The 22,622-nt window shown below is 45.1% G+C and overlaps 1 pseudogene across 1 annotated transcript in view; it reads left to right on the top strand.

Annotated features, from left to right (window-relative positions):
- Window positions 1-21,415, top strand: part of LOC310876116 (zonadhesin-like) — a 61,914-nt pseudogene extending 40,499 nt beyond the window's left edge. The window contains exons 35-62 of the transcript in view: window positions 818-961; window positions 2,014-2,121; window positions 3,490-3,659; window positions 4,008-4,210; window positions 5,259-5,403; window positions 5,579-5,826; window positions 6,423-6,600; window positions 7,141-7,246; window positions 7,569-7,663; window positions 8,138-8,317; window positions 8,523-8,731; window positions 9,133-9,277; window positions 9,836-9,933; window positions 11,025-11,171; window positions 11,905-12,063; window positions 12,662-12,789; window positions 13,315-13,586; window positions 13,763-13,971; window positions 14,334-14,478; window positions 14,902-15,152; window positions 16,009-16,138; window positions 16,765-16,975; window positions 17,560-17,721; window positions 18,231-18,361; window positions 18,782-18,984; window positions 20,065-20,200; window positions 20,722-20,865; window positions 21,315-21,415. The product of the transcript in view is annotated as a zonadhesin-like (transcript). The remainder of the gene's footprint in view (window positions 1-817; window positions 962-2,013; window positions 2,122-3,489; window positions 3,660-4,007; window positions 4,211-5,258; window positions 5,404-5,578; window positions 5,827-6,422; window positions 6,601-7,140; window positions 7,247-7,568; window positions 7,664-8,137; window positions 8,318-8,522; window positions 8,732-9,132; window positions 9,278-9,835; window positions 9,934-11,024; window positions 11,172-11,904; window positions 12,064-12,661; window positions 12,790-13,314; window positions 13,587-13,762; window positions 13,972-14,333; window positions 14,479-14,901; window positions 15,153-16,008; window positions 16,139-16,764; window positions 16,976-17,559; window positions 17,722-18,230; window positions 18,362-18,781; window positions 18,985-20,064; window positions 20,201-20,721; window positions 20,866-21,314) is intronic.
- The last annotated feature ends 1,207 nt before the right edge of the window (window positions 21,416-22,622 follow it).

Raw genomic sequence — 22,622 nt, 5'->3', positions numbered from 1 at the left:
GAACCCATGAACTTGTGGTCCAAAGGCGAGAGCTCTACCGACTGAGCTGCCCAGACACGAATAGGTTAAAGTTAAAACAAACAATTTATTCATGCAAATGAGTTCTCGATTTCAGCTTTAAAAGTATGGAAGCACTTTTCCAGGAATTCGTCCTTTACGATAAGAAGGATTGCGTATTACAATAATCTCAATGATTAATATCTAAACATAGCGGGCATTAAGACGTACGAACATGTTTGATTAGAGAGCGATGACGTGGTGTGCGGCCGGCCGCAGGTATCCCGGCCAAGTTCAAAGGTCAGACAAACGCGCCCGCGCTCGAGCAAATCCTCATCCATTCATGCCGCCTAAATCTTTAAGCCTTGGAACGTGAAAATGGCAGATCTACAAGCTCACAACTCGGCTTGTTTGCGCCACGTTGTGAACTTGTCGATTGGCTATTCTCGCGCACGGCACAATTAAGTATAAATCATGAGGGTTTTTCTTTTAGTAAATTAAATTATTACGTCTTTAAGCCCGAAATAGAAAACAGCCAATCCACAAGCTTACAACGTTGTCGAGCTTGTAGGTCATCTATTTCTGTGCATGACACGGGCTAGAAATAAAGCGTTTACTCCTCCTTCTTCCACTCATGACGTGTCTTTAACTATAATCTCACTCATGATGATTCATTAGATTGTTTCTATCGGTCTTTTCTCCTCTCTACCCTTGTATTTATTCCCATAGGAATAAAAGGGCCAATACTTATCGGGGCTTTAAGCCTGATTAAGCGTCGTCTTCACTCCTTAATCTTCCTTAACCCTCTCCTCCCCTCCAGCTCCTACTATGACCAGATGTGCGGCCTGTGCGGCGACTACGACGGCAATTCGGGCAACGACTTCGCCAAGCCAGACGGCACGCTGGCGGGAAACACCAACGACTTCGGCAACAGCTGGCAGACGGACGAGGACGAGGATGACTCGTGAGTTTGTGGCGGCCTGATGCGGGACTCTGGGACGTGTGATGTGGGAATGTGCCGAGTTCCTTAGGGCAGTGGTTCCCAAACCTTTTCACGTCAAGGACCCCCAAATTGACACTAATTAGCCCTCGGACCCCCATTTGAAGAGATATCCCAGGGACCCCCATAAGAAGTTTTTACGGCTCTAGCAGTGATTCTCAACAGTTGAATTAATTGAGGACTCCCGGTGTGACATGCATATTAGTCTACAGTCTACACTAGCTCAGTAGCTATCGGGGGAGCGTTAGTGGTACTTTCGATCAAATCAGGCGGCACACCTGGACATATCAAACGGCACACTAAGTGCCGCGGCACACAGGTTGGGAAACACTATTGGGTCCCAATCTTACAGAAATGCATTATGCCACTTATTAACCACTTATGCCCTAATTAATAATGACAATAATATCCAATCAACAAGGTCACACTCACAACTGAGCATGTAGGTCTCTATTTTCACTATTTCATCATGTCTAAGCCCCTAGGATTTATATTGTAAAATTAAATACAATAAAAGCCTGTACAGTGCCGTAAAATAAGTTTTGTACAGTAAAGTGACTAATAGTGAATACACAGTATATGCTATACCTTCACACTGTTTTAAAGGTTGTTTTGTTTTAGTTAAATAGTTCTATATTGTTATATTAAAGAGATTGCTACAGTATAGTGTTTGTTCAATAACAGGGGTCTCCTCTTCTCTCCAGCTATTTAATACACAGTACATATATTCTCAAGTTACATATTGCAGCTTTAATAAACAGGATTCTATCAGGACAAATTACTTGGCTTCAGTTTCTTAATGTTCCAATTCCACTGTTGTCTGCTCATCACTTCCAATTCCACTTGTTTATCCTGTGTCTTGTCCCTGTGTGAGTGAGTTCCTCTCTCATTGAGAAGAAAATAATATATATACACATTTTCTGTTTACCTGGAGAGACGGGGAGACCACTGTTACTCAACACTTTACAGCAACATATTTTTAACAGATTTAACAGCAACACTTTTTTTTTTAACAGATGCACACCCGGCACCAAGCCAGACCCTGTGTGTGACCCCACGCTGCAGGCTGAGGTGGTCAAACCAGAGAAATGTGGTAAACTCAAGGACCCTGCCGGACCCTTCAGGTGACTATACACACACATACACGTGTGGTTGGGGGGGGGGGGGGGGGGGGGTTACATGTAGCTATGAGAAGCTATGTTACATTATCCAGATTAGAGTAAGGTATTATTGCAATCTGAGATAAGATTACAGATATATAATCTTTGTGTGTGTGTGTGTGTGTGTGTGTGTGTGTGTGTGTGTGTGTGTGTGTGTGCTGATGGTCCTCTCAGTACTTGGATCACATCATGGATTAGGCTATTGTAATCTGATCATTGTGGGCCAAGTAAATTATAATATCTCCATAATATTACCATCATGTCAATGATGTCATTTGGCTTAAGGCACATACTTATTCTATCCATTTCTGTTTGATTAATCGAATAATCGAGAAGTGTGTTTTTTTTTATGCACATTGAATGCCGTTTCTGCCTTTATTTGGGAATTTAACCCATGCCTCGCTGTCGAGCTGCATTAGAGCCTATTATGAGGTATGTGCCAGTGCCTTAACCACTAGGCCATCGGCACCCTTCACAACATTTTAGTGAAATATTTTGTCTATAATTTCATGCCCAAAATAGGGAATGATTATGAATCGAATAATGTTTTTTAATGGTCGGTTTTTGATTGCCTGATTGAATACTTTATTGGTCAGAAATGTAAACAGCACGAGGTCCTATTTCCATTGCATCCCTATGTACAGTATCTATTCATCAATCAGCTTTATTGTCACATCACAGGTTTATAGAAGTAAAACAATCACACCCGTGTGAAGTGAGGGGCGCTCTTATCATCGTACATCGGAAGGCCAATCACAATTTGCTTCCTCATCTTCGTCCTCAATGTTTGTGTTATGCAATGTTTGTGTTTACACAAACACTCAAAGGTGTCCATTCATTGTCAATGGCATTTAATGTTAATGTGTTGGGACAAAAATCGGGTTACATACACCAAAAGCTGGACATCGCCCCACAAAAAGTGGGTGAAATTAACCAAATAAATCAACATAGTATTAAAGCAACACAATAATACATCTCCTCAACAAATACAAAACACTATTATGGTTATTAACCCATTCTGACCGGGCACCCATTTTGGTGTCAGCATCATGTTATGCTTTAGCTATTTAAAAATAGCAGATCTACAAGCTCGTATCGCGCCACTCGGTGGCGCGATACGAGCTTGTAGGTCTGCTATTTTTGAAAAATCGAAGAGCGACTGACATTTTTAGAATCTGATCTCAGGTCAGAATGGGTTCATCAGACCAGTGTGTGTCCGGCGGAAACCTCGTATGAATCTGATCTCAGGTCAGAATGGGTTAATGTGTATTTTTATAATGTATTACATTGATTAGTTTGATGAACTGTTGCACCTCTACCTCCGCCCTCCAGGGAGTGTATCGGAGTGGTGGATCCCACTCCATTCTTCCAGGCCTGTGTCTATGACATGTGTGAGACCAACGGGCAGCAGGGGGCGCTGTGTGACCAGCTGCAGGTCTACACTGACGCTTGTCACAGTGCTGGGGCCACCGTGCACCCCTGGAGGACCCCCGCCTTCTGCCGTAAGTACTGGAACGCAGCCTGTCGCCGGGCGGACTGCGTGTATGTGTGATTGATTGATTTGATACTTTATTGGTCCAGTAAGAGTAATCTACGAAAGCCTTTTAAATCAGTGGTTGTCCAACATTGTTGTGAGAAGACACAACAAAGTTGTTTTTGAAAGTTTTTGCCTATAATGACGATTACATTGATCGTGTCTTATTAACTTCTGTACCCCTAGCGTCAACACACGCAACATAAAGTGAAACTGTGGAACAGTTAAGATGCAATGTATGCTGTATAATGTTGAGTATTAATAAAGTAATTCTCTCTCTCTCTCTCTCTCTCTCTCTCTCTATCCATCCATCCAGCTCTGAGTTGTCCTCCTAACTCCTCGTACTCGCTGTGTGTGAGTGCGTGTCCAGAGACGTGCGTGGGTACTGGCGGGCCGACAGGCTGCGAGGACACGTGCGTGGAGGGTTGCAAGTGCAACGCCGGCTTCATCCTCAGCGACGACAAGTGTGTCCCGCTCAGGGACTGCGGCTGTGTGGACCCCAGTGGAGACTACCATCCCGTGAGTCACCGGTCACTCACACGTTTTCACGCCAATGACTAGTGAAACTTTCAGGATTATTCCAAAATGTACAAATGATTCAAGATGTTTCAGTTCAAGATTGTTCAAAGGTTTTCAAATATAGCCGCTCTACAAGAACACAACGTGTCGAGATGCGATGTATTGTGAGCAGTGTTGTTTTGACAGCAAATGTTGATATAGTTTTAGTCATTTGAATAAAGTTCTGTCAAGTTGTAGTCATATTTTAGTCATCTGAAATGTTTTACTTTTAGTCTAGTTTTACTCGACTATAGATAGCTTAAGATTTTAGTTGACTAAATGTTCAGATGTTGCAAAAAAACATGAAAGAAACATTGTGAAAGAAACAAATTAGAAATGTCATCTTGCACCAACAATAGCAGACCTACTGACCCAGACACAGATTAATGGCTTTCATTAAACTGAACTGTAGTTTGCAGTCTCAAAATAAGTAATGCAGACAGGCCTCCGTATAATCCAAATAATCCACATAGGCGAATGACCCAAAACAGTAAGGTAAGGTAAAGTGAGGTTACATTTTGGGGACAGGCTGTGTTTACTACAGACAGAAACTGATTTACCATGAAACAAATTGCATGATGGGACGCTGTGTCCTTAAAACCGTCACAGGGGAAACACACAGGGGATGATAGATTGAGGAATGAACCAGTTCTGCAGCCTCGGGGCTGAATCTCATAATATCGTTACAAACCTTGTATCTCAGAATTTAAACTTTGAAACGTTTATTTTTTTGTAAATGAATTCCCTACTTTGTTGTACAACAGTCAGTGTCACATAAACGTAGCGCAAATAGCTTCTGCTTGAAAAAGTGTGAATGCGGTTAAGTGTTTTTTTATAAAGATTGAACCAGTGGAAAGTATTAACAGGAGCGTGTGTGTGCGTGTGTGTGTGTGTGTGTGTGTGTGTGTGTGCGTGTGTGTGCGTGTGTGTGTGTGTGTGTGTGTGTGTGTGTGTGTGTGTGTGTGTGTGTGTGTGTGTGTGTGTGTGTGTGTGTGCGTGCGTGTGTCAGGTGGGTGATGAGTGGTACCTGGACGCTTGCGAGCAGAAGTGTGTGTGCCAGGGAGGAGGCTCCATCCAGTGTCACAACACGAGCTGTGCCCCGGTCACCCAGAGCTGCACGGTGCAAGATGGAGAATATGGCTGCCATGATCTACGTACGGCACACACACACACACACACACACACACACACACACACAATAGTTTGTATTACTGCATTTACTAATATATTCACGTCTACTACACTAAATATTACAAATTATAATCATATCCCTATATCATATCCCTAATTCTTAATCCCTAATGCTAAACTCACTGCTCTTCCCTTCAGCTACGGGCATGTGTTCGGTGTCGGGCGACCCCCACTACACCACCTTTGACAAGAGGACCCACAATTACATGGGCGCCTGCTCCTACACCCTCACCAAGCCCTGCAACGAGACCTCTGGCCTGCCGTACTTCACCGTGGACACCCAGAATGAGCACCGCGGCAGCAACAGGAAGATCTCGTACGTCAGGGCCGTCGTGGTCAGCGTGTACGACACGACCGTCATCCTCGGCAAGGGACGCAGAGTTCAGGTTAGAAGAAAACACTGAAAAAGATCAAGGTCAGGGTCTTTAGAATGCCCAGTTCACATCAGCAAAACTCAGCTGTGATTAGCCTCGTAGTCGAGGTGATTGCCAGTCATTTTGTGTTCTTCCTTGTGTTCAAACTCTTCCATGCGTTTTTTGTAAGTATTACTATGCCTAACTCTAACCGTAACTCTAACCAACCATGCCTAACCAATACCCTTAAACCTAACCTAATCAGCAGTAGTATTGGTAAACGCAGTAATAAAAGCCCTTTATTTATACGATTTGTGGAAAATGCCCCTCTTCCCTTTATTTTTTTCTTGGAATAATGACATGATGGGAACAAAAACTAATTTCATCCACTGTTACTTTTCATGATTTAAATTCAAAAATAGCAAAAGCAGCAGATTTAAAAGCTCAAAACGCTTCACGCCATGCTTTGAGCATGCAGATCTGCTACTCTAAATGCTTTCATGTAAGTACAGTATAGGGTGTTGATAAAAATAAAATAAAAAGAAGAAGATATATAAAGTTAAAATTAAAAGGTTTCTGCTCGACAGCAACGATATATTAATGATTGACATCCATATATCATATCTCAGGTGAATGGAACAAAGGTGAGCACTCCTGTCAACCTGCCTAACGGTGTCAAGATCTACCTGAGTGGAAAGTTTGTGGCCCTGGAGACGACCTTTGGCCTCAGGGTGCGTTTTGACGGCAACCACCACGCAGACGTGCAACTCCCAGACGCCTACAGCGGCCTGCTCTGTGGCATGTGTGGTAAGGGACCCGCCGTTGATTTTGTCGATTAAACTATGGCGAAATATGTTCATCGACTCCCTTCTTTCACTGATGAAAATTAGATGAAAACGAAGCTATGATGACTGACACGAAAACATATGTTGACAATTTCGTCAGCAATAAAAATTAGACTACTGTAAAATTTTAGTGGAGAAGAGATCCAGTAATCTATAGTAATCTTTTCATTTCATGTTTGGTTCTGCTCGGGTGTTGCACTGTTGAAAATAGCAGATGTACAAGCTCACAGGTCGGCTATTTTCAGCATGCAACCAAGTGTAAAATCAGGCATTATGACACCACCAAGGCCCGGAATATTTTTTTTGTCGACAAAATCAACTTTAGATTTAATAGACTTAAATCATATGATTTTTTTCAGTTGTTACCTTCCTGTGACCTCACTTGTGGCCCCCACCCATGGTTTGAGAACCTCTGAGCTGGAGAAAAGTTAAATGGCTGAAAATGTCCTCCTAATCTGTACTGTAGCCTACTGTACTGTACTGTACTCTTGTGTGTTTGTAGGAAACTTTAACGACAAAACAGCGGATGACAACATCAAACCAAACGGCGAAATGGCCGCCAACACCAATGACCTGGGAGACAGCTGGGAGGTCCCCGATGAACGCGAGTGAGTCTCACGCACACGCACACACACACGCACACGCACAGACACACACACACTCACACACTCACACACATATATATTTCGGACTTAACCTTGACCTCTAAATAACTAGTAGCTAACATCTTCTTGAACCATAACCATCGCACAACGTATAAATGCAACGTTAAGTGGACACACGTGCACATTGTCCGTGGCCTAGATGTCATTGACACTATCATGTCCGATGGAGATTTGTTTCTCAGAGTTGTTTTCCTTTTGATTAATCCTTCTATCCTTTTCACCTTTGATCGCTTTCTCTCCCTCCCTCCATGCATCCATCCATCAGTTGTACCCATGGTGGGGGGCAGGAGGACTGTGACAAAGATGTCGAAGAGGATGCCAAGAAGCCTACCAGCTGTGGCATGATCACTGATCCTAATGGTTAGACACACTGGTTAGGCACGCACGCACATACAGCAATTACTTTGATTGATTGATTAATTTAAATATGTATTAGTAATGTAACAGTTTGCAGAATTACAGTACATTTCAAGCACAATACAAAGACTGTTAACTGTGAGTGAACGACCCAATTAAGCATTACACTTACAAAAAAAAACATACTGTATACAGTGAGGGGAAAAAGGGGTGGGGGGGAATCTTTAACCCATTTAGGCCTGAGACCGATTCTAAAAACGCCTCTAAATCCTGACCTAAGTTTTCTGAAACTTCAAATATTGATATAGCAGCATCAAATATTTTACATTTTTGAATACTGTACATACTGTACAGAACCCCAAAATGGGTTCCCGGCCTGAGGGGGTAAAACACCAAAAGGGGTTCCCGCCCAGAACAGAACAGAAAAATCGTATGTACAGTATAATTAATTGGTTTTAATAACTTGTGTGTTCTCAGGTATCTTCAAGCCGTGCCACGCTGTGGTGCCCCCTGGTCCTTACTTTGAGAACTGCGTGTATGACATGTGTGCCACGGGCGGCCAGACGGTGGCGCTGTGCCAGGCCATAGAGAGCTACGCTGACATGTGTGCTGCTGCCGGGGTCCACGTGCCATGGAGGAACAACAACACCTACTGTCGTAAGTGTGTGTGTGTGTGTGTGTGTGTGTGTGTGTGTGTGTGTGTGTGTGTGTGTGTGTGTGCTAGTGTGCACCAAAAATAGCAGATCTCCTAGCTCACATCTCTCCTCTCCTCTCCTCTCCTCTCCTCTCCTCTCCTCTCCTCTCCTCTCCTCTCCTCTCCTCTCCTCTCCTCTCCTCTCCTCTCCTCTCCTCTCCTCTCCAGCTCTGAAGTGTCTTCCCGGCAGCCATTATGAGTCCTGTGCTGTGGCCTGCCCTCAGCCCAGCTGTCAGAACCCTGCGGGGTCCGGGGTTCCCTGTCACCTGCCCTGTGTGGAGGGCTGCATGTGTGACGCTCCCCTCATCCTCAGTGGAGACAAGTGTGTGTCCCCCAGTGAGTGTGGATGTGTCGACGAGCACGGACACTACAGACCTGTAAGTGTGTGTGTGTGTGTGTGTGTGTGTGTGTGTGTGTGTGTGTGTGTGTGTGTGTGTGTGTGTGTGTGTGTGTGTGTGTGTGTGTGTGTGTGTGTGTGTCCAAAGGATAGCTATTGCTAGATGACCGCAACATATATTTAGCCATATTTTGAGTGGCCACAGATTACGGAATATTTTCCACAACAAAAAAAGACATCAAAGGTTTACATGAATGCTCATAGCTAAATGATTCTGTCTTAAATGAAACAATATTTGGGATTAAATTGTCTGAATGTTATAACTAACTTTACTGACTGTAAATGATAAATAGACTGAGTCAGTGGTGATATGTGTGTGTGTGTGTGTGTGTGTGTGTGTGTGTGTGTGTGTGTGTGTGTGTGTGTGTGTGTGTGTGACAGTCTGGAGACTCTTGGTTCTCAGAGATGGACTGCTCAGAGCGGTGTAGATGTAACGGCAACGGCAACGTCACCTGTGAGCCGTGGCGCTGTGGCTCCGCCCAGGAGTGTGGCGTGGTGGAGGGAGTACTGGACTGTCACAACACAGGTACGCTGTTCTGAACACCCAAACAAACACACACCAAATATCTTTGCACAATCTATGTAAAGCGCTCTGGATAAAAGCGCTATATAAATGCACCATTTAGCATTTACCAATGGCGAGAAAGACGAGATTTAGTGTTTTCAGTGTTAAACTCTAGAGGGCGCTTGTCGCCACCGTCTGAATGATCCTCGGTTGCTAGGAGAAACATACAACAGGTAGGAGTGGGAAACTGGGAAAGTGTGTTTTTGGTCAAAATACGCTTTTTTCCATGGCCTGTAACTCGTGAACCAATGGTCGCGATTGATGTTTGTGCCTCTGACTACTTTTTATTAAGGTAAGAAATCATGAAAACACTGGCACTGGCAGATTAATTAAATCATTAATACCTGGCACTCAAAGTGCTCAAAGTGCTCATCCCCACATCCACCCCCGCTCTTTGAAAATTGTAAATGAGTGAAAGGCAAATAAAAGCTGAATTCAACAGTCTTTGAACGATCAAAGATGAATGGTTTAGATAAGACTTGTGACATGTGTCCTTTCTCCACGTCATCGTGTCTGTAGGTAAGGGCGTGTGTCACGTGGCCGGGGACCCCCATTACTACACCTTTGACGGCATCATGCACACCTACATGGGCACATGTACCTATACTCTGGTAGAGGTATGTATATGTGTATAAGTAAACGCATGACATTCGAACCCGGGTTTCCCTCGCGGAAAGCCGACATCTCAACCACTAAGCCAAGGGAATGGGCTCTGTGCACACAGAAGAACTCTTCCTACTTCTGGGCCCTTTCCCTGCTTCCTTCCTTCTGATGATACTAATCCAATTTGTTCAATGATGTAATAGTAGACTAGTATATATGGATGAAGAGGGGATTCAATTTAGTTATAGCCATATACATGATGAATAATTCACGTGAAAGCCTTTTCATTAGCACCCAGGGAAGCCACTATATTAAATGTTTGCTAGTCAAGCAGGCGTGGGGAGAGCTGGCTCAAACAAAATGTCTTGTTGCAAGGGAAAGGTTGCAGCTTTAAAATAAGTGCTGTGTTGCAGTGATTTTTAGACCAGTGGTTCTCAAACATCTTTGGCTCAGCTCACCCCCATGTAAAGAACAATTTCATCCATGGCACCCCCTGAATTACTTTACTTAGTTTACAGCACCTTTGGTCATAGTAATAGTACGTAAATATGAAAATCTTGCTCCCAAAGATACAGTATGTTACTAGGAAAACTGGACAGAGTATCTGTTTCCAGTACGGACAGACTGAAAATATATTCAATTTTCAATTTTATACTTGATGTTTAACCACTTAAACCCCAGCAATTCCTATTCCTGGGGGTACATTCATAAGAAATAGCTAGAGACTATCTACCTGCACTTAGGGCCACTTACACTGGTAATAATTAAGAATTTGTGAAAATAGCTGATCTACAAGCTCGCGACACATTGTGTCCTTGTAGATCTGCTATTTGCACTAGCGTTGGGTCTAAATCTAACGTCTAAGCTCTCTTTTGGGTCTCGACCTGACAAGTTTGGGAACCACTGATACATATACAATTATACAATTGTGTTGCACATTTAACTTTTTCATAGATGGCATAGACTTCTTTGACAGCACTATCATTAATGTTGTTTACTTTAAATGACCGTAATGTTTGCATTATTGTCAGCCTCCGCGGGCCGAAGCGTGTGTGGTGTCGCGGTGCTGTTCTGTTGATCGTAACTCCATGTCTCTCCTCTCCAGGTGTGCAACAGCACCAATGTGACTCCCTTCAGGATCGTGGGCAAAAACGAGGAGCGCGGGCAGCCAGGGGCCGCCTACATCCGGTCGGCCACCGTGTATCTGCCCGGCGACGTCGTCGTCACCATGCAGAAGAGCCGGAGAGTCCTGGTGAGAGGAGAGGGGAGGGGAGGGGAGGGGAGGGGACGGGAGAGAGGAGAGGAGAGGAAGCTTTTTCATGTCAAGGACCACTAAATTAATTAATTATTTGGCCTATTTGTCCGCAGACCCCCATGAATGTTTTGTTTTGTTTGAGCTTGTAGGCTATTTTCAAACGGATGATGATGTACTAGAGAGACTACAGATTGTGATGGTCTATTAACACATTTTGATGGGGGGACCCCCTGGAACTCCCTTGGGGTCCCCCCTTTGAGAACCACTGCTTTAATTGAGCAACACAAAAGTGATGATAAGGATTATGCGTTGTGCCGACACGGCACATTTCATTAAAAGCTAAGCCAAGCACTGCTGTACATGTGAGAGGCCACATTATAAAGGTAATGAGTTGGAAAATAAGAGCAAAGAACAACATAAGAATTAATGAGGCAGAGAATGCCTTATGCAGGCAGAATGTAAAGTTTATCTAATGATCACACTTGAGAGATCTTTAAAAGTATACTGTATGTTTTGGTTTAAACCATTTTATTTACCGTATTTATTTTTTGTGAAAGAAAGAAAGAAATAAAGAATCCTGTTTATCCTGTATCTCTCTCCTGATTGGATAAAATTGGTATCCTCAACTGAAAATGCAGTTTTTTGAGTCCGAAAATAGAGCTACGGTATTTAACACTTAGTTCAATCAAAGAAAACAACTTACCCGAAATATTTGTATCCCCCTCCTCAGATGAACGGGCGTCGCGTGCGGACCCCTCTGTCCGTCAAAGGGGCCAAGGTGCTGAACAGCGGCGTCTTCAGCATGCTGGAGACCGACTTCGGCCTGCAGGTCAAGTTTGACGGGAACCACCATCTGGAAATCACCGTTCCCGGGGACTACTTCAACAAGGTAGGACCGTCGACCTTCTAGCGAGATTCTGGGAACGCAGTAATTTACTCTGAGAGTGTACAATTTGGTTTAGTTTGTGCACTGTCAGAGTTAGATTAACACCATGGAGCGCCGTGCATTGATATCTGAGCCAGGTGATCAGGCTGTGTCCATAGTGGTTATTATTGAAAAATCACACCTGTGTGAAATGAGGGGCGCTCTTGTCATCGTACATCAATTTATGTTAGCGGACATTTGACATTGCTACATAAGTAACAGACCACTGAAAGCCAATCAGAATCCATTATTCAACCAAGCCGTGTAATTAATTGTATTAAGTAAGTAAGTACATTTTATTTATAGAGCACCTTTCGCAGACAATGACAGTCACAAAGTGCTTTACAGATAAAAACCGATTAATATCGGACATCCAATAATTGAAGGACATCACGATAAGAACAGGATATGACACAAAAAAAGCTGCCGGTACATAAAGTTACATTAAGGCCTGTCTTTTATTTTCATTGAAATAACTTGTGAATTGCAGCTTTAAAGTAGTAATTCTGTCATATGTCTAGTTGTGTGTGTGGTAACGTCAACTCTGCATGTCTCTCTGTAGGTGTGTGGTATGTGTGGTAACTACAACCACAACTCCACTGATGACGACTTGATGCCCAACAAGAAGCCAGCCAAGAACGTGATTGAACTGGGAAACAGCTGGAAGTCTGAGGGAGACAGTGACCCTGGGTGAGTAACAGTTGTGTGATGTCGTGGCTCAGTGGAATTCACCTCTTGTTTCTTGCCATCCATCGATGTGAAACACTAACAATTGCACCTCTCTCTACACACCACAAAGTACATGTATACCTGCACTTAGGGCCACTTACACTGGTATGGTCTTTTAACCATTTAACCCTACAGTACAATACTTATATGCATGGCTTTTGAAGATTAAGTCATATTGCAGCCAAGTCTATGGACTTTAATATTTGTTTAGGGCACTAAAGGACGACATATGACGACATGGCCGATATATAAATACAGTGGGTGGGCGCACACTGTATTTGAAAAATCACACAAATGTGATTTTTCTCTTTGCACCAAAACTCTCTTAAATGCTCACCTAGTATGACGTGCACAGAACAGGTTTCCCGCGGTTCAAGTGATTTAAGTCTCGTGTCTCGTGTGGGACACTTAACCGATACAGGGTCTACCCTGCAGCATTCCAGGGGCTGTCTTAAAGGAGTCTCTTCCCATCCTGTTCTCTTCCAGCTGCCTGCCAGACGAGCGTCCGGACGTCCACCCCGACTGCACGGCGGAGGAGGAGACCATGTACGAGGCGCAGTGTGCCGGGGTCGTCCTCTCTGACCGCTTCGAGCCCTGCCACTCTCTGGTGCCCCCCGAGGCCTTCCTGGGGAACTGCGTGTACGACATGTGCGAGTACGACGGCATGCCGGCCACGCTGTGCGACAACGTGGAGTCGTACGCCCAGGCCTGTCAGAGCGTCGGCGTCACCATCAGCTGGAGGAACAGCTCTTTCTGTCGTACGTTAAGTTGCACCACAGATACAAACTAGGAATGCACTCTCTCGAAATGCCGACTTGCACCTTGCACACAAGTAAGCCATGTATTGTGCATAAATTTTGATGTCATTGAAGAAACAAATAAACAAGCTGATCTTGACATTCTTTGTGGGGGTTCTCTCTCTCTCGTCCCGCAGCTCTCCCGTGTGCCCCCAACAGCCACTACTCGGACTGCACCCCTCCCTGCCCCCCCACCTGCTCGGACCTGTTCCCCATGGACTGCCACCTGCCGCCCACCGCCTGCGTGGAGGGCTGCCTCTGTGACGCCGGCTTCGTGCTCAGCGACGGCAAGTGTGTCCGACTGGCCGACTGCGGCTGCGTGGACGGAGACGGAGAGTACCACGATGTGAGCAACGCACGCGCCTTATTCTCACATTGTAACCGTAATCGTTTTGCATAGTTCTTACCCCCCTTTTGGCTCAGAAGAAGCTCTCCAATTGGAACTGTTCATATATATTTTTTTTTGAAAGGCAGGGACTTAACTTTCTGGAATGGGACATGAAAAAAGGCATTCAATTATTTTTTTGGCTTCTGTGTCCCAGCATGCACCTGTCTGGACATGCTATGTATTAACAATTAGCAGATATACAAGAAGCAATGTATTTTTGAATAAAATCTTGAAAGTTTGAGAACTACTGATTTAGAAGGTATTTGTAGAATCGGCCTCAGGTCTCAATGGGTTGTTAATGTGCTGTACTTGTGTTCCAGGTGGGAGACTCTTGGCTGACGGATAAGTGTGTGGAGCAGTGTACCTGCAGCCTGGGAGGAAGCATCAAGTGTAACAAACACACGTGTGCTGCCAGCTCAGTATGTGGCCTGGACAAATATGAAGACCTGAGCTGCAAACCCACCAGTTAGTTCTGTCTGTCTGTCTGTCTGTGTGTGTGTCTGTCTGTCTGTCTGAACATGTTTGAGGGTCGCTAGCCCTTCCTATGCCCAGCGTTGTGTGTTTGTGTGTACCACATAGTGACGGAATGTGATGTATGATGACTAAGAATTTATAAGAGCACCTCTCACGTCACACAAGTGTAATGTTTACTTTAAATATAATATATTTAAAGTAAACGTGGCGAGCTTGTAGATCGGCTAGCTGAACTATATTATAGTTCAACTAGCGTTACTAGCCGATCTACAAGCTCGCCATAAGGCGAAGATTTTAACATGTTTTTCAAAAAAATAGTAAAAAATGGCAAATCAGTTCACGGATAAGTAAAGGCAAGGGATGGCGCAAGACATAGCACTGCTCTAACACAACTCTCTCCGTCCCTCCTCCAAGAATTCGACCGGTGCACCATCAGCGGCGACCCCCACTACCGGACGTTGGACGGCTTCACCCACCACTTCCAGGGTCCCTACACCTACGTGCTGACGCAGGACCACCGCCCACAGGGCTCCTCACTCCACCCCCTGGTGGTGAGGGGGAGGAACGTGCGGCGCGGCGGCAACAGGAAGGTGTCCTTCCTGGACGAGGTGTACATGGACGTGTACGGCGTCAACGTGCGCTTCCTGCAGAAGAAGAGAGTCCTGGTCAGTTTTTTGTCGTCGTTTATCGTCGTGTCTTTCATCTATGTATCGTGTGTGTGTGTGTGTGTGTGTGCGTGCGTGCCGGCGTTCGTTCGTTCGTTCGTCCGTCGTGTAGTTGCGATCGTTGGGCTGTTGAATAAAGTTTGTTTTGCCCAGGGGCGCAATCTGAGAATCCGAGATAATGGCATTTGAAATAATGTAAACAACTACAAGTGGATGGAGCGTGGACATATTGAGCTATTTAAGTAGAATATGACCATTTGACATAGATTTAAGTCATTGGCGCTTAACCGCTGGATTGGACTTGGCAATGGCGGTGATTTTTATTGTGCAAATACCGTAATTTCTGGACTATAAGCCGCACCTGAATATAAGCCGCACCAGCCAAATTTAGGGAAAATCCCATATACAAGCCGCACCGGACTATAAGCCGCACTGGACTATAAGCCGCAGCTACGTTAGCTCAGAGCCTGAGATGGCTCTGCGTTAGCTGTAAAAATCCATAGATTAGCCGCACCGCTGTATAAGCCGCAGGGTTCAAATCATGGGTAAAAAGCCGCGGAAATTACGGTACTCACTTTCAATGCCCCTCTTTTGGCCATGTAGGTACATGGAGGAAAGGGAGACAGAGGAATTCAGTTTCTGCTGTGGCTGATGGGGTCGTGAAACTTTGTGATAAATAACAGATATACAAGCTCAAGGGAACTTGTATGTGTAGATCTGCTGTAGTTTGCTATCCGTCACACCGCAAACTAAGTAGTGCGTAGTTTAAGATTAGTCATGTTTTGACTAATCTGTCTCTTCCGAACTCACTCTATCATTCTCTGTCCAATCCTTTCTTTCTCTCCCGTCCATACAGGTGAACGGCGAGCGCGTGGCTCCTCCCCTCAGTCCCGTGGACGGCCTGTCCATCACCATGAACTCCAGACAGCTCCAGCTCACCACCGACTTCGGCCTGACCGTGCGCTTTGACGGCAACCACCGCGCAGGTGAGGAGGAGTTTTTCTCTGGCACATATAGACATCATATTTGAAGTGTAGCGATATTGAATGGAAAAGTACATTTTCTTTTTTCTTCTTGAAATTGCTAAATACAACTCACAAGCACTTAGAATTGATACAATTGATTATTTGCATTTCAAAACGATACAGTACGACACGGAGTCAATGTTGCTGAACTTGCTGTTTTACATTTACTTCGATTAAATTCAATGTGATTTTTCGATGCAGTTACTATTATCTTCACACCCCATCATGACGATGATCATGATGTAGCCTCGGAAACCCAGACGTTTTTATTTCCATGGAGGAAAAGAAAGTCTGGGTCTGAGTCCACTTCAATTCGGCATAGAGTAGCGCAAACATTGCTCACTCTCTGCTGATTTCTGATCGTCTGCACCTTTATTAAATTGACACACACACGCACACATGTACACACACACACACACACACACTCCTCTCTCCCTGTCGCTCTAAGTAATTAGTCTCATGTCTCGCAGCTGCGCATAGTTTCTCGGGAGCTGCCTATGCCATAAAAAGCATAGGTGAGTTCCAGGCTAATCATGATGAGATGTCTGTCTGACTCCTCGCCCGTCCCCGTTTGCCCCCCCTGTCAGAGGTGGTGTTGCCCAGCACCTACAGGCACAACGTCCGAGGCCTGTGTGGGAACTACGACGGCGTCAGCAAGAACGAGTACATGAAGCCCGACGGCACGCTCACCCGGAAACTGGACGAGTTCGGCAACAGCTGGAGGGTGAGCGACCGCCAGGGGACGGACGCGCGGCGGACGGAGGAGGACCACACGACCGCAGGGGCCCGCCTGCACAGGTAAGAGACTGCAGCACGGCGGACTGTATAGGCATTTAGCAGGCACTCATTCACTGCCAAGGACCACTTTAATGACTTTTTTCCTGATGGACCCCACTGCCAAGGACAAATTTAAAGGTATATTCAGTGATTTCACTCAAAAAACCTTAGGTTTCGTTTTTGGCTGGGACCTAAGCCTTTCGTCCAATCAGGATAGAGAGTCAAAAACGAAACCTAAGGTTTTTTGACCCCCAGGGGTTAACTGGGGACAGGGAGGAACTCCTTATATGGTCAGCACACTCTATAGTAGGGAGGATTATCACAACAAAACAAAAAAATAAGTGATATTTGAATTAAGTGAAATCACTGAATATACCTTTAACGACTTATTATTATTATTTATTTCTTGATTCACGGATTCAGTGAGATCGCTGTCCAGACCACCGTCTGGATAGGTCAGGAAATGGTCCGCCAGTAAAAAGGTTCCACCCTGCCCCCTTCAGAAACCCTTTTATCTCATGATTCACGGCTCATAACTAAAGCACACACTATGAGCTTGTAGATTGGCTGGTTAAGTCTCTCTCTCTCTCTCTGTGTGTGTCTAGGCGTGAGGTGGAAACGGAGCCAGACTCAGGTTTTGAGACGTCAGACTGTTCCCAGTCCCAGCTGGAGGACTACAAGGGTCCCAAGCAGTGTGGGGCCCTGTCGGACCCCAATGGGGCCTTCGCTCTCTGCCACGCCTCCCTGCCACCTGCCAGCTTCCAAGAGTGAGTGGCCTTTGTGTGTGTGTGTGTGCGTGTGTTTTCACACGTTTTCCCAAAAAACGTTGATGCGACGCATTGTGATATTGTAGATCGCCTATTTTCAAATGGCCGAAATGTATACTGTACTGTAGTGGAGTAAAAGTAAAAGTAGATATTGGAAATACGCCCCCCCCAAAAAAAGAGCAATAAAATACCTCAAACGTATTTTTTTTTCCAAGTACAGTACTCAAGTCAATATGGAACACACGCAGCCATATTCGCACATTCTCTATGTAAATAAGTGTGTTTACTTCAATTCACGTGCACGTTACCCGTAGAGGACCCCACTGTTCCGGTCGCACCGCTCTAGTGATGCGTGGGCCGGCGTGCTGCCTGCAAGCCACTCTCACACCTGAAATCAGTGTGTGTGAAACGGCGCTAACAGCGACACCATCTGGCGTGTGTGTGCGACTGTGCGTGCGTGCGTGTGTGTGCATGTGTGCGTGCATGCGCTTCTGCTTCTCCTCCCACAGTGACTGTGTGTATGACCTGTGCGCGGAGCTCGGCAGCGCGGCGCTGCGTTGTGCCAGCTACGATACGTACGCCACCGCCTGCCAGGAGGCCGGAGTCCTCCTCCTAGACTGGAGACTCCTGATGGACTGTGGTATTTAATTTAGTTTAATTTAAAAAAAAATCATCACACACACACAGTCACACACACACACATATCAGGAGCACATCAGGAGCACCTCATTTGAAGCTTATGGCGAAACGCGGCATGCTAATAAATAAGTTGGTGCAGTAAGTTGTCCGTCTCTGTTCCCTTCCTTGGAAGGTCCATCCTTTTTTACAGTTTATATTATGGCTCAACTAGACTTCTTCCCACAGGGTTCTTTTGGACGTGCAGGTCGAGTCCTCTTTTTGTCTCGTATGAATAAAAAAAACTAAAACAATATTCAATCAATCAAAGCAATAATTACTATCAGAATATAAATGTAATCTTAAAAAAAAGAAACAATATATCGCTTACCCTATCCACTGTAATGCATTGACGGACATGGTGGTCTGACTCCTCCCCCTCCAGCGCTGTCCTGTCCCGCCAACAGCTCCTACGCCCCCTGCATGTCGGCTTGCCCCGCCTCCTGCGCCGACATGGCGGCGCCCGTGGAGTGTGACACGGAGGCGTGCATGGAGGGTTGCCGGTGCGACGCCAACTTTGTGATGAGCGAGGGCACGTGCGTGCCCTTCCCCCAGTGCGGCTGCACCTTCCTCAACAGATACTACCCTGTAAGTCACTGCGCGCCACGGACCCCCATCTTGTGAAATGCATGATGAGCTTCTTTTTTTTTAATCTCTGCTGTCGGGGAGGAAACCACCTACCGGTAACTCCAAAATGTTAATTTTTCAGGAAATGAAAAATAAACATTTTTCAGGAAATTAAGAAAACCGTATATTTTGAAAACAAACTAATACTGAGAACAAACTAAAACCTCAAAAATTGAGTTTGGTGGTTTCGTTAACCCAGTAAGACCTGATGCCGATTCTACAAATGCCTTCTAAATCCATAGTTCTCACACACTCGCATGACTAAGAGGGCATTTTGACCTATTTTTTTAGATTTTGAAGTTAATTATCTTTGCCCATGAAGGTTCCCCTTCCATGACCATCATCATTCCATCATCTCATAATTTTATTTTAATTTTTTTTACATCTGAAACATTTTCTAAATATGAATTTATGCACATGCTACTTCATTCACATTTTACTTCAGTCATGCGAGTGTTAAAGATTATTATTACTTCCACTTAACCACAAAATAAGTCATTTTTTTTGGGGGTGGGGGCGAACTACTCCGAGACCGCTACAGAACGTAATGAGATTACTTACCTCTGGCACTCACTGAATAGCAGGGCCAGTCAGCGAGAATGACATCCTAAATCAGCGCCTGAGAGGAAGCATTAAAGTGAACACTGTACTCTACTGTACTCTACCGTTACCACAGCACTGTGTTGTTGTGGGCCGGCCTCACGGGGCCCACTGAGCAGCAGTGGGGCTGTGGGTGGGCCGGGTGGAAACCATCTGGACGCTGTTCACTGCTTGGAGAGAGCGTGTGCACGCACGTGCAGCACACACTCAGGCAGACCAGATTGATACTATTGTTGCTCAACATTGCAGACATATGTAGCTATTACTTTGCCTACTGTGCTAATGAAATGAACATGCACTAATTGTCTGTCTGTCTGTCTGTCTGTCTGTCTGTCTGTCTGTCTGTCTGTCTGTCTGTCTGTCTGTCTGTCTGTCTGTCTGTCTGTCTGTCTGTCTGTCTGTCTGTCTGTCTGTCTGTCTGTCTGTCTGTCTCCCTCTCAGCTGAAGGAGAGGTTTGTGACTGAGGATTGTGCCCAGGCGTGTGAGTGCACCCCCACGGGCGCCGACTGCCTACCCAAGACATGCCAGCAGGGCTACGTGTGTGCCATCTACGAGCAGAGGCGTGACTGCTACAAAGGTATGTGTGTGTGTGTGTGTGTGTGTGCGAGTGTGTGTGAAATGAAATGTCCTAACAAGAGCTTGTGATTAAATAATAACTACATTGGATGCAATGGAATACATATGTTCTTTTCCTTCTCCATTTCCTGTGAACTAATGGTTTTGGACATACCATACAAGGTCCCCGTGCACCCGACAGCGACAATATTGTGTATAATGAATATTATCTCCTGTCAATAAAAAATAATAATAGAGGATATGCATGTGACATCACGGACGTTATGCAGGACGCTGGGAACGCATACTGAGTGGCAAAAAAGACATCCTATACATCCAAACAGAAAAGTTCTATCTGATTGTAAACAACAGTAAACATTGAAGCTGTACGGAAAGCTTGAATCATCCTCATTCTCTCTGCAAAGTTTTTTACGAATCTATCTGCAAAGACTTTCCGCTCCCGGTGGAAAGGTGATGCCTGTGGAAAGGCGATGCATGCATACTCTATAATTCATAGCATTAAACGTGTTCCCTCCATTGCAGCGAGTCCCTGTCTGTCCTCCCCCTGTCTGAACGGAGGCATGTGTCAGGAGACCGGCAACTCCAGCTACACGTGTCAATGTGCGGACGGCTTCGAGGGCACCAACTGTGAGGTGGAGACGACGGTCACCGCAGCCGGAGGACTGGGTGAGGAGACAATACTCAACCTGGAGTCTGTTTGCTGTCTGAGTTCTCAAACATGTTCATGTACAGGACCCACAGATTCATATTTATTTAAACCATCTGGTTTCAGGGACAAATTGTCGACAAATACAAGATTTGTGTTGTTAAAATGTTAAAAATAAATATTCAAACTGGTTCTTGGGAAATAGCATATATACACAAGCCAAAAAATTATATAAAACAATATGTGAAACAGAGTCAAACTACCGTAAATGTAATGCCTCAAGCCCTTGTTCAGGGTGGGGGGGTCCCCATATGATTATTTTGGGGCATCCCCAAATATGATTTTTTTTCTTCTTTTAAAAAAAAATATTATTATGGTTTGGGGAGGGGGTCACAGCCTGAAAAGGTTTAGAAGTACTGGTGTTATCAGATGGTGTGATTATTCCGTGGATATGTACTTTGTCTTCCAGAAACTAAGTGGATCATTCTGATAGCCGTGCTGGCGTCGGTGGTGCTCATCCTCATCATCACCCTCATCGGCGTGTGTGTTTGTAAACGCAACACCAAGTAAGTCTGTGATGCTGCTGCATTCATCTTTACATGTCCTACTGTCGGGCAGAAACCTCTTAACCTTTTTGTGCTTTTTCGTAAATTAATACCCCTACTTGATCAAACTACAGCATCACACAAAAGCATCAAACGTACCAGTGAGGAGTACAGTGGCGCGGTCGGTAGCGCTGTCGTCTCACAGTGGAGTTTGCATGTTGTTTCCGTGTCCCCTAGGGTAGTTACCCTCACAAAAAACATGTAATTGTAATTTGTAATATCAAAAAGGTATGATGTCATGTCAGTATCATGGTCAGCATATCATGACAGTATTGTGGTCAGTATCATGGTCAGTATCATTGTCACATGATACTGACCATGATATGGAGACACAATGAGTTAATGAAAAAAAGTCTAAGATGAAATGAAGAAAATGTGCACTTCAATATATTTAACTGCCTCCACCCCCCCCCCCCCCTCCCCCCCATGTTCCTTTAGCCCTATGTTACATATGCACTTTGTATATAGTGCTGCAGAAGACCCAGTTACTGTGGGATATGAACAACACAAACTCTCATATTCATTCCAGGTCTGATGTTTACATAGTCGAACTGCAGCAACGGTTGTCTAATCCATGTAGTTCATCTAGCATACAATACAGGATGCATCTGGTACAGGTACAGGATGGTTGCTACTGGGGTACCGGTGGTGTGTGGGGTAGTGGGGTAGAGGTGTGAGGGGTAGCGGTGTGTGGGGTATTTGTGTATGGTGTAGTTGTGTGTGGAGTAATGGGGTAGTGGTATGTGGGGTGTACTGGTACTGTTTGTGCCCAAAATCACAGATTCAACTCATCTTGATTGTTTCTTTTTTAAAGACACTTTGTACTATCAAACTACTGGACTGCGAATCTGTTACTGTAGTACTTTCTGCTTCCTGGTTTGCCTGCTTCCTTGCTGACGGTGGCTCAGGAGATAAAGTGGCCTTCTGAGGTCCTCCTCCTCCTGCTCCACCTCCTCCTCTGTCTCTCACCACTGATCTCGATGAGCAGGTCGGTGCCTCACATAGTTGTCTCCGCCGCTTGGGTGTGTTAACATGGGTGAGTGTAACGTAGCATTGTAAACCATCCCGGTTTTGTCATCACGTGTCTTCTGCAGACCAGTCTGGCTTCAAGCGATGAGTGCATGGGCGTTTTTCACAAACCAAAAAGTGGAAGAGCCATTCAGCGTCTTTTA

Source organism: Protomyctophum parallelum (assembly GCF_964188405.1).
Source record: "Protomyctophum parallelum genome assembly, chromosome: 18".
Lineage (NCBI taxonomy): Eukaryota > Metazoa > Chordata > Actinopteri > Myctophiformes > Myctophidae > Protomyctophum > Protomyctophum parallelum.
Note: the sequence above shows the minus strand (reverse complement) of the source record. Positions and strands in the feature narration are given on the sequence as shown.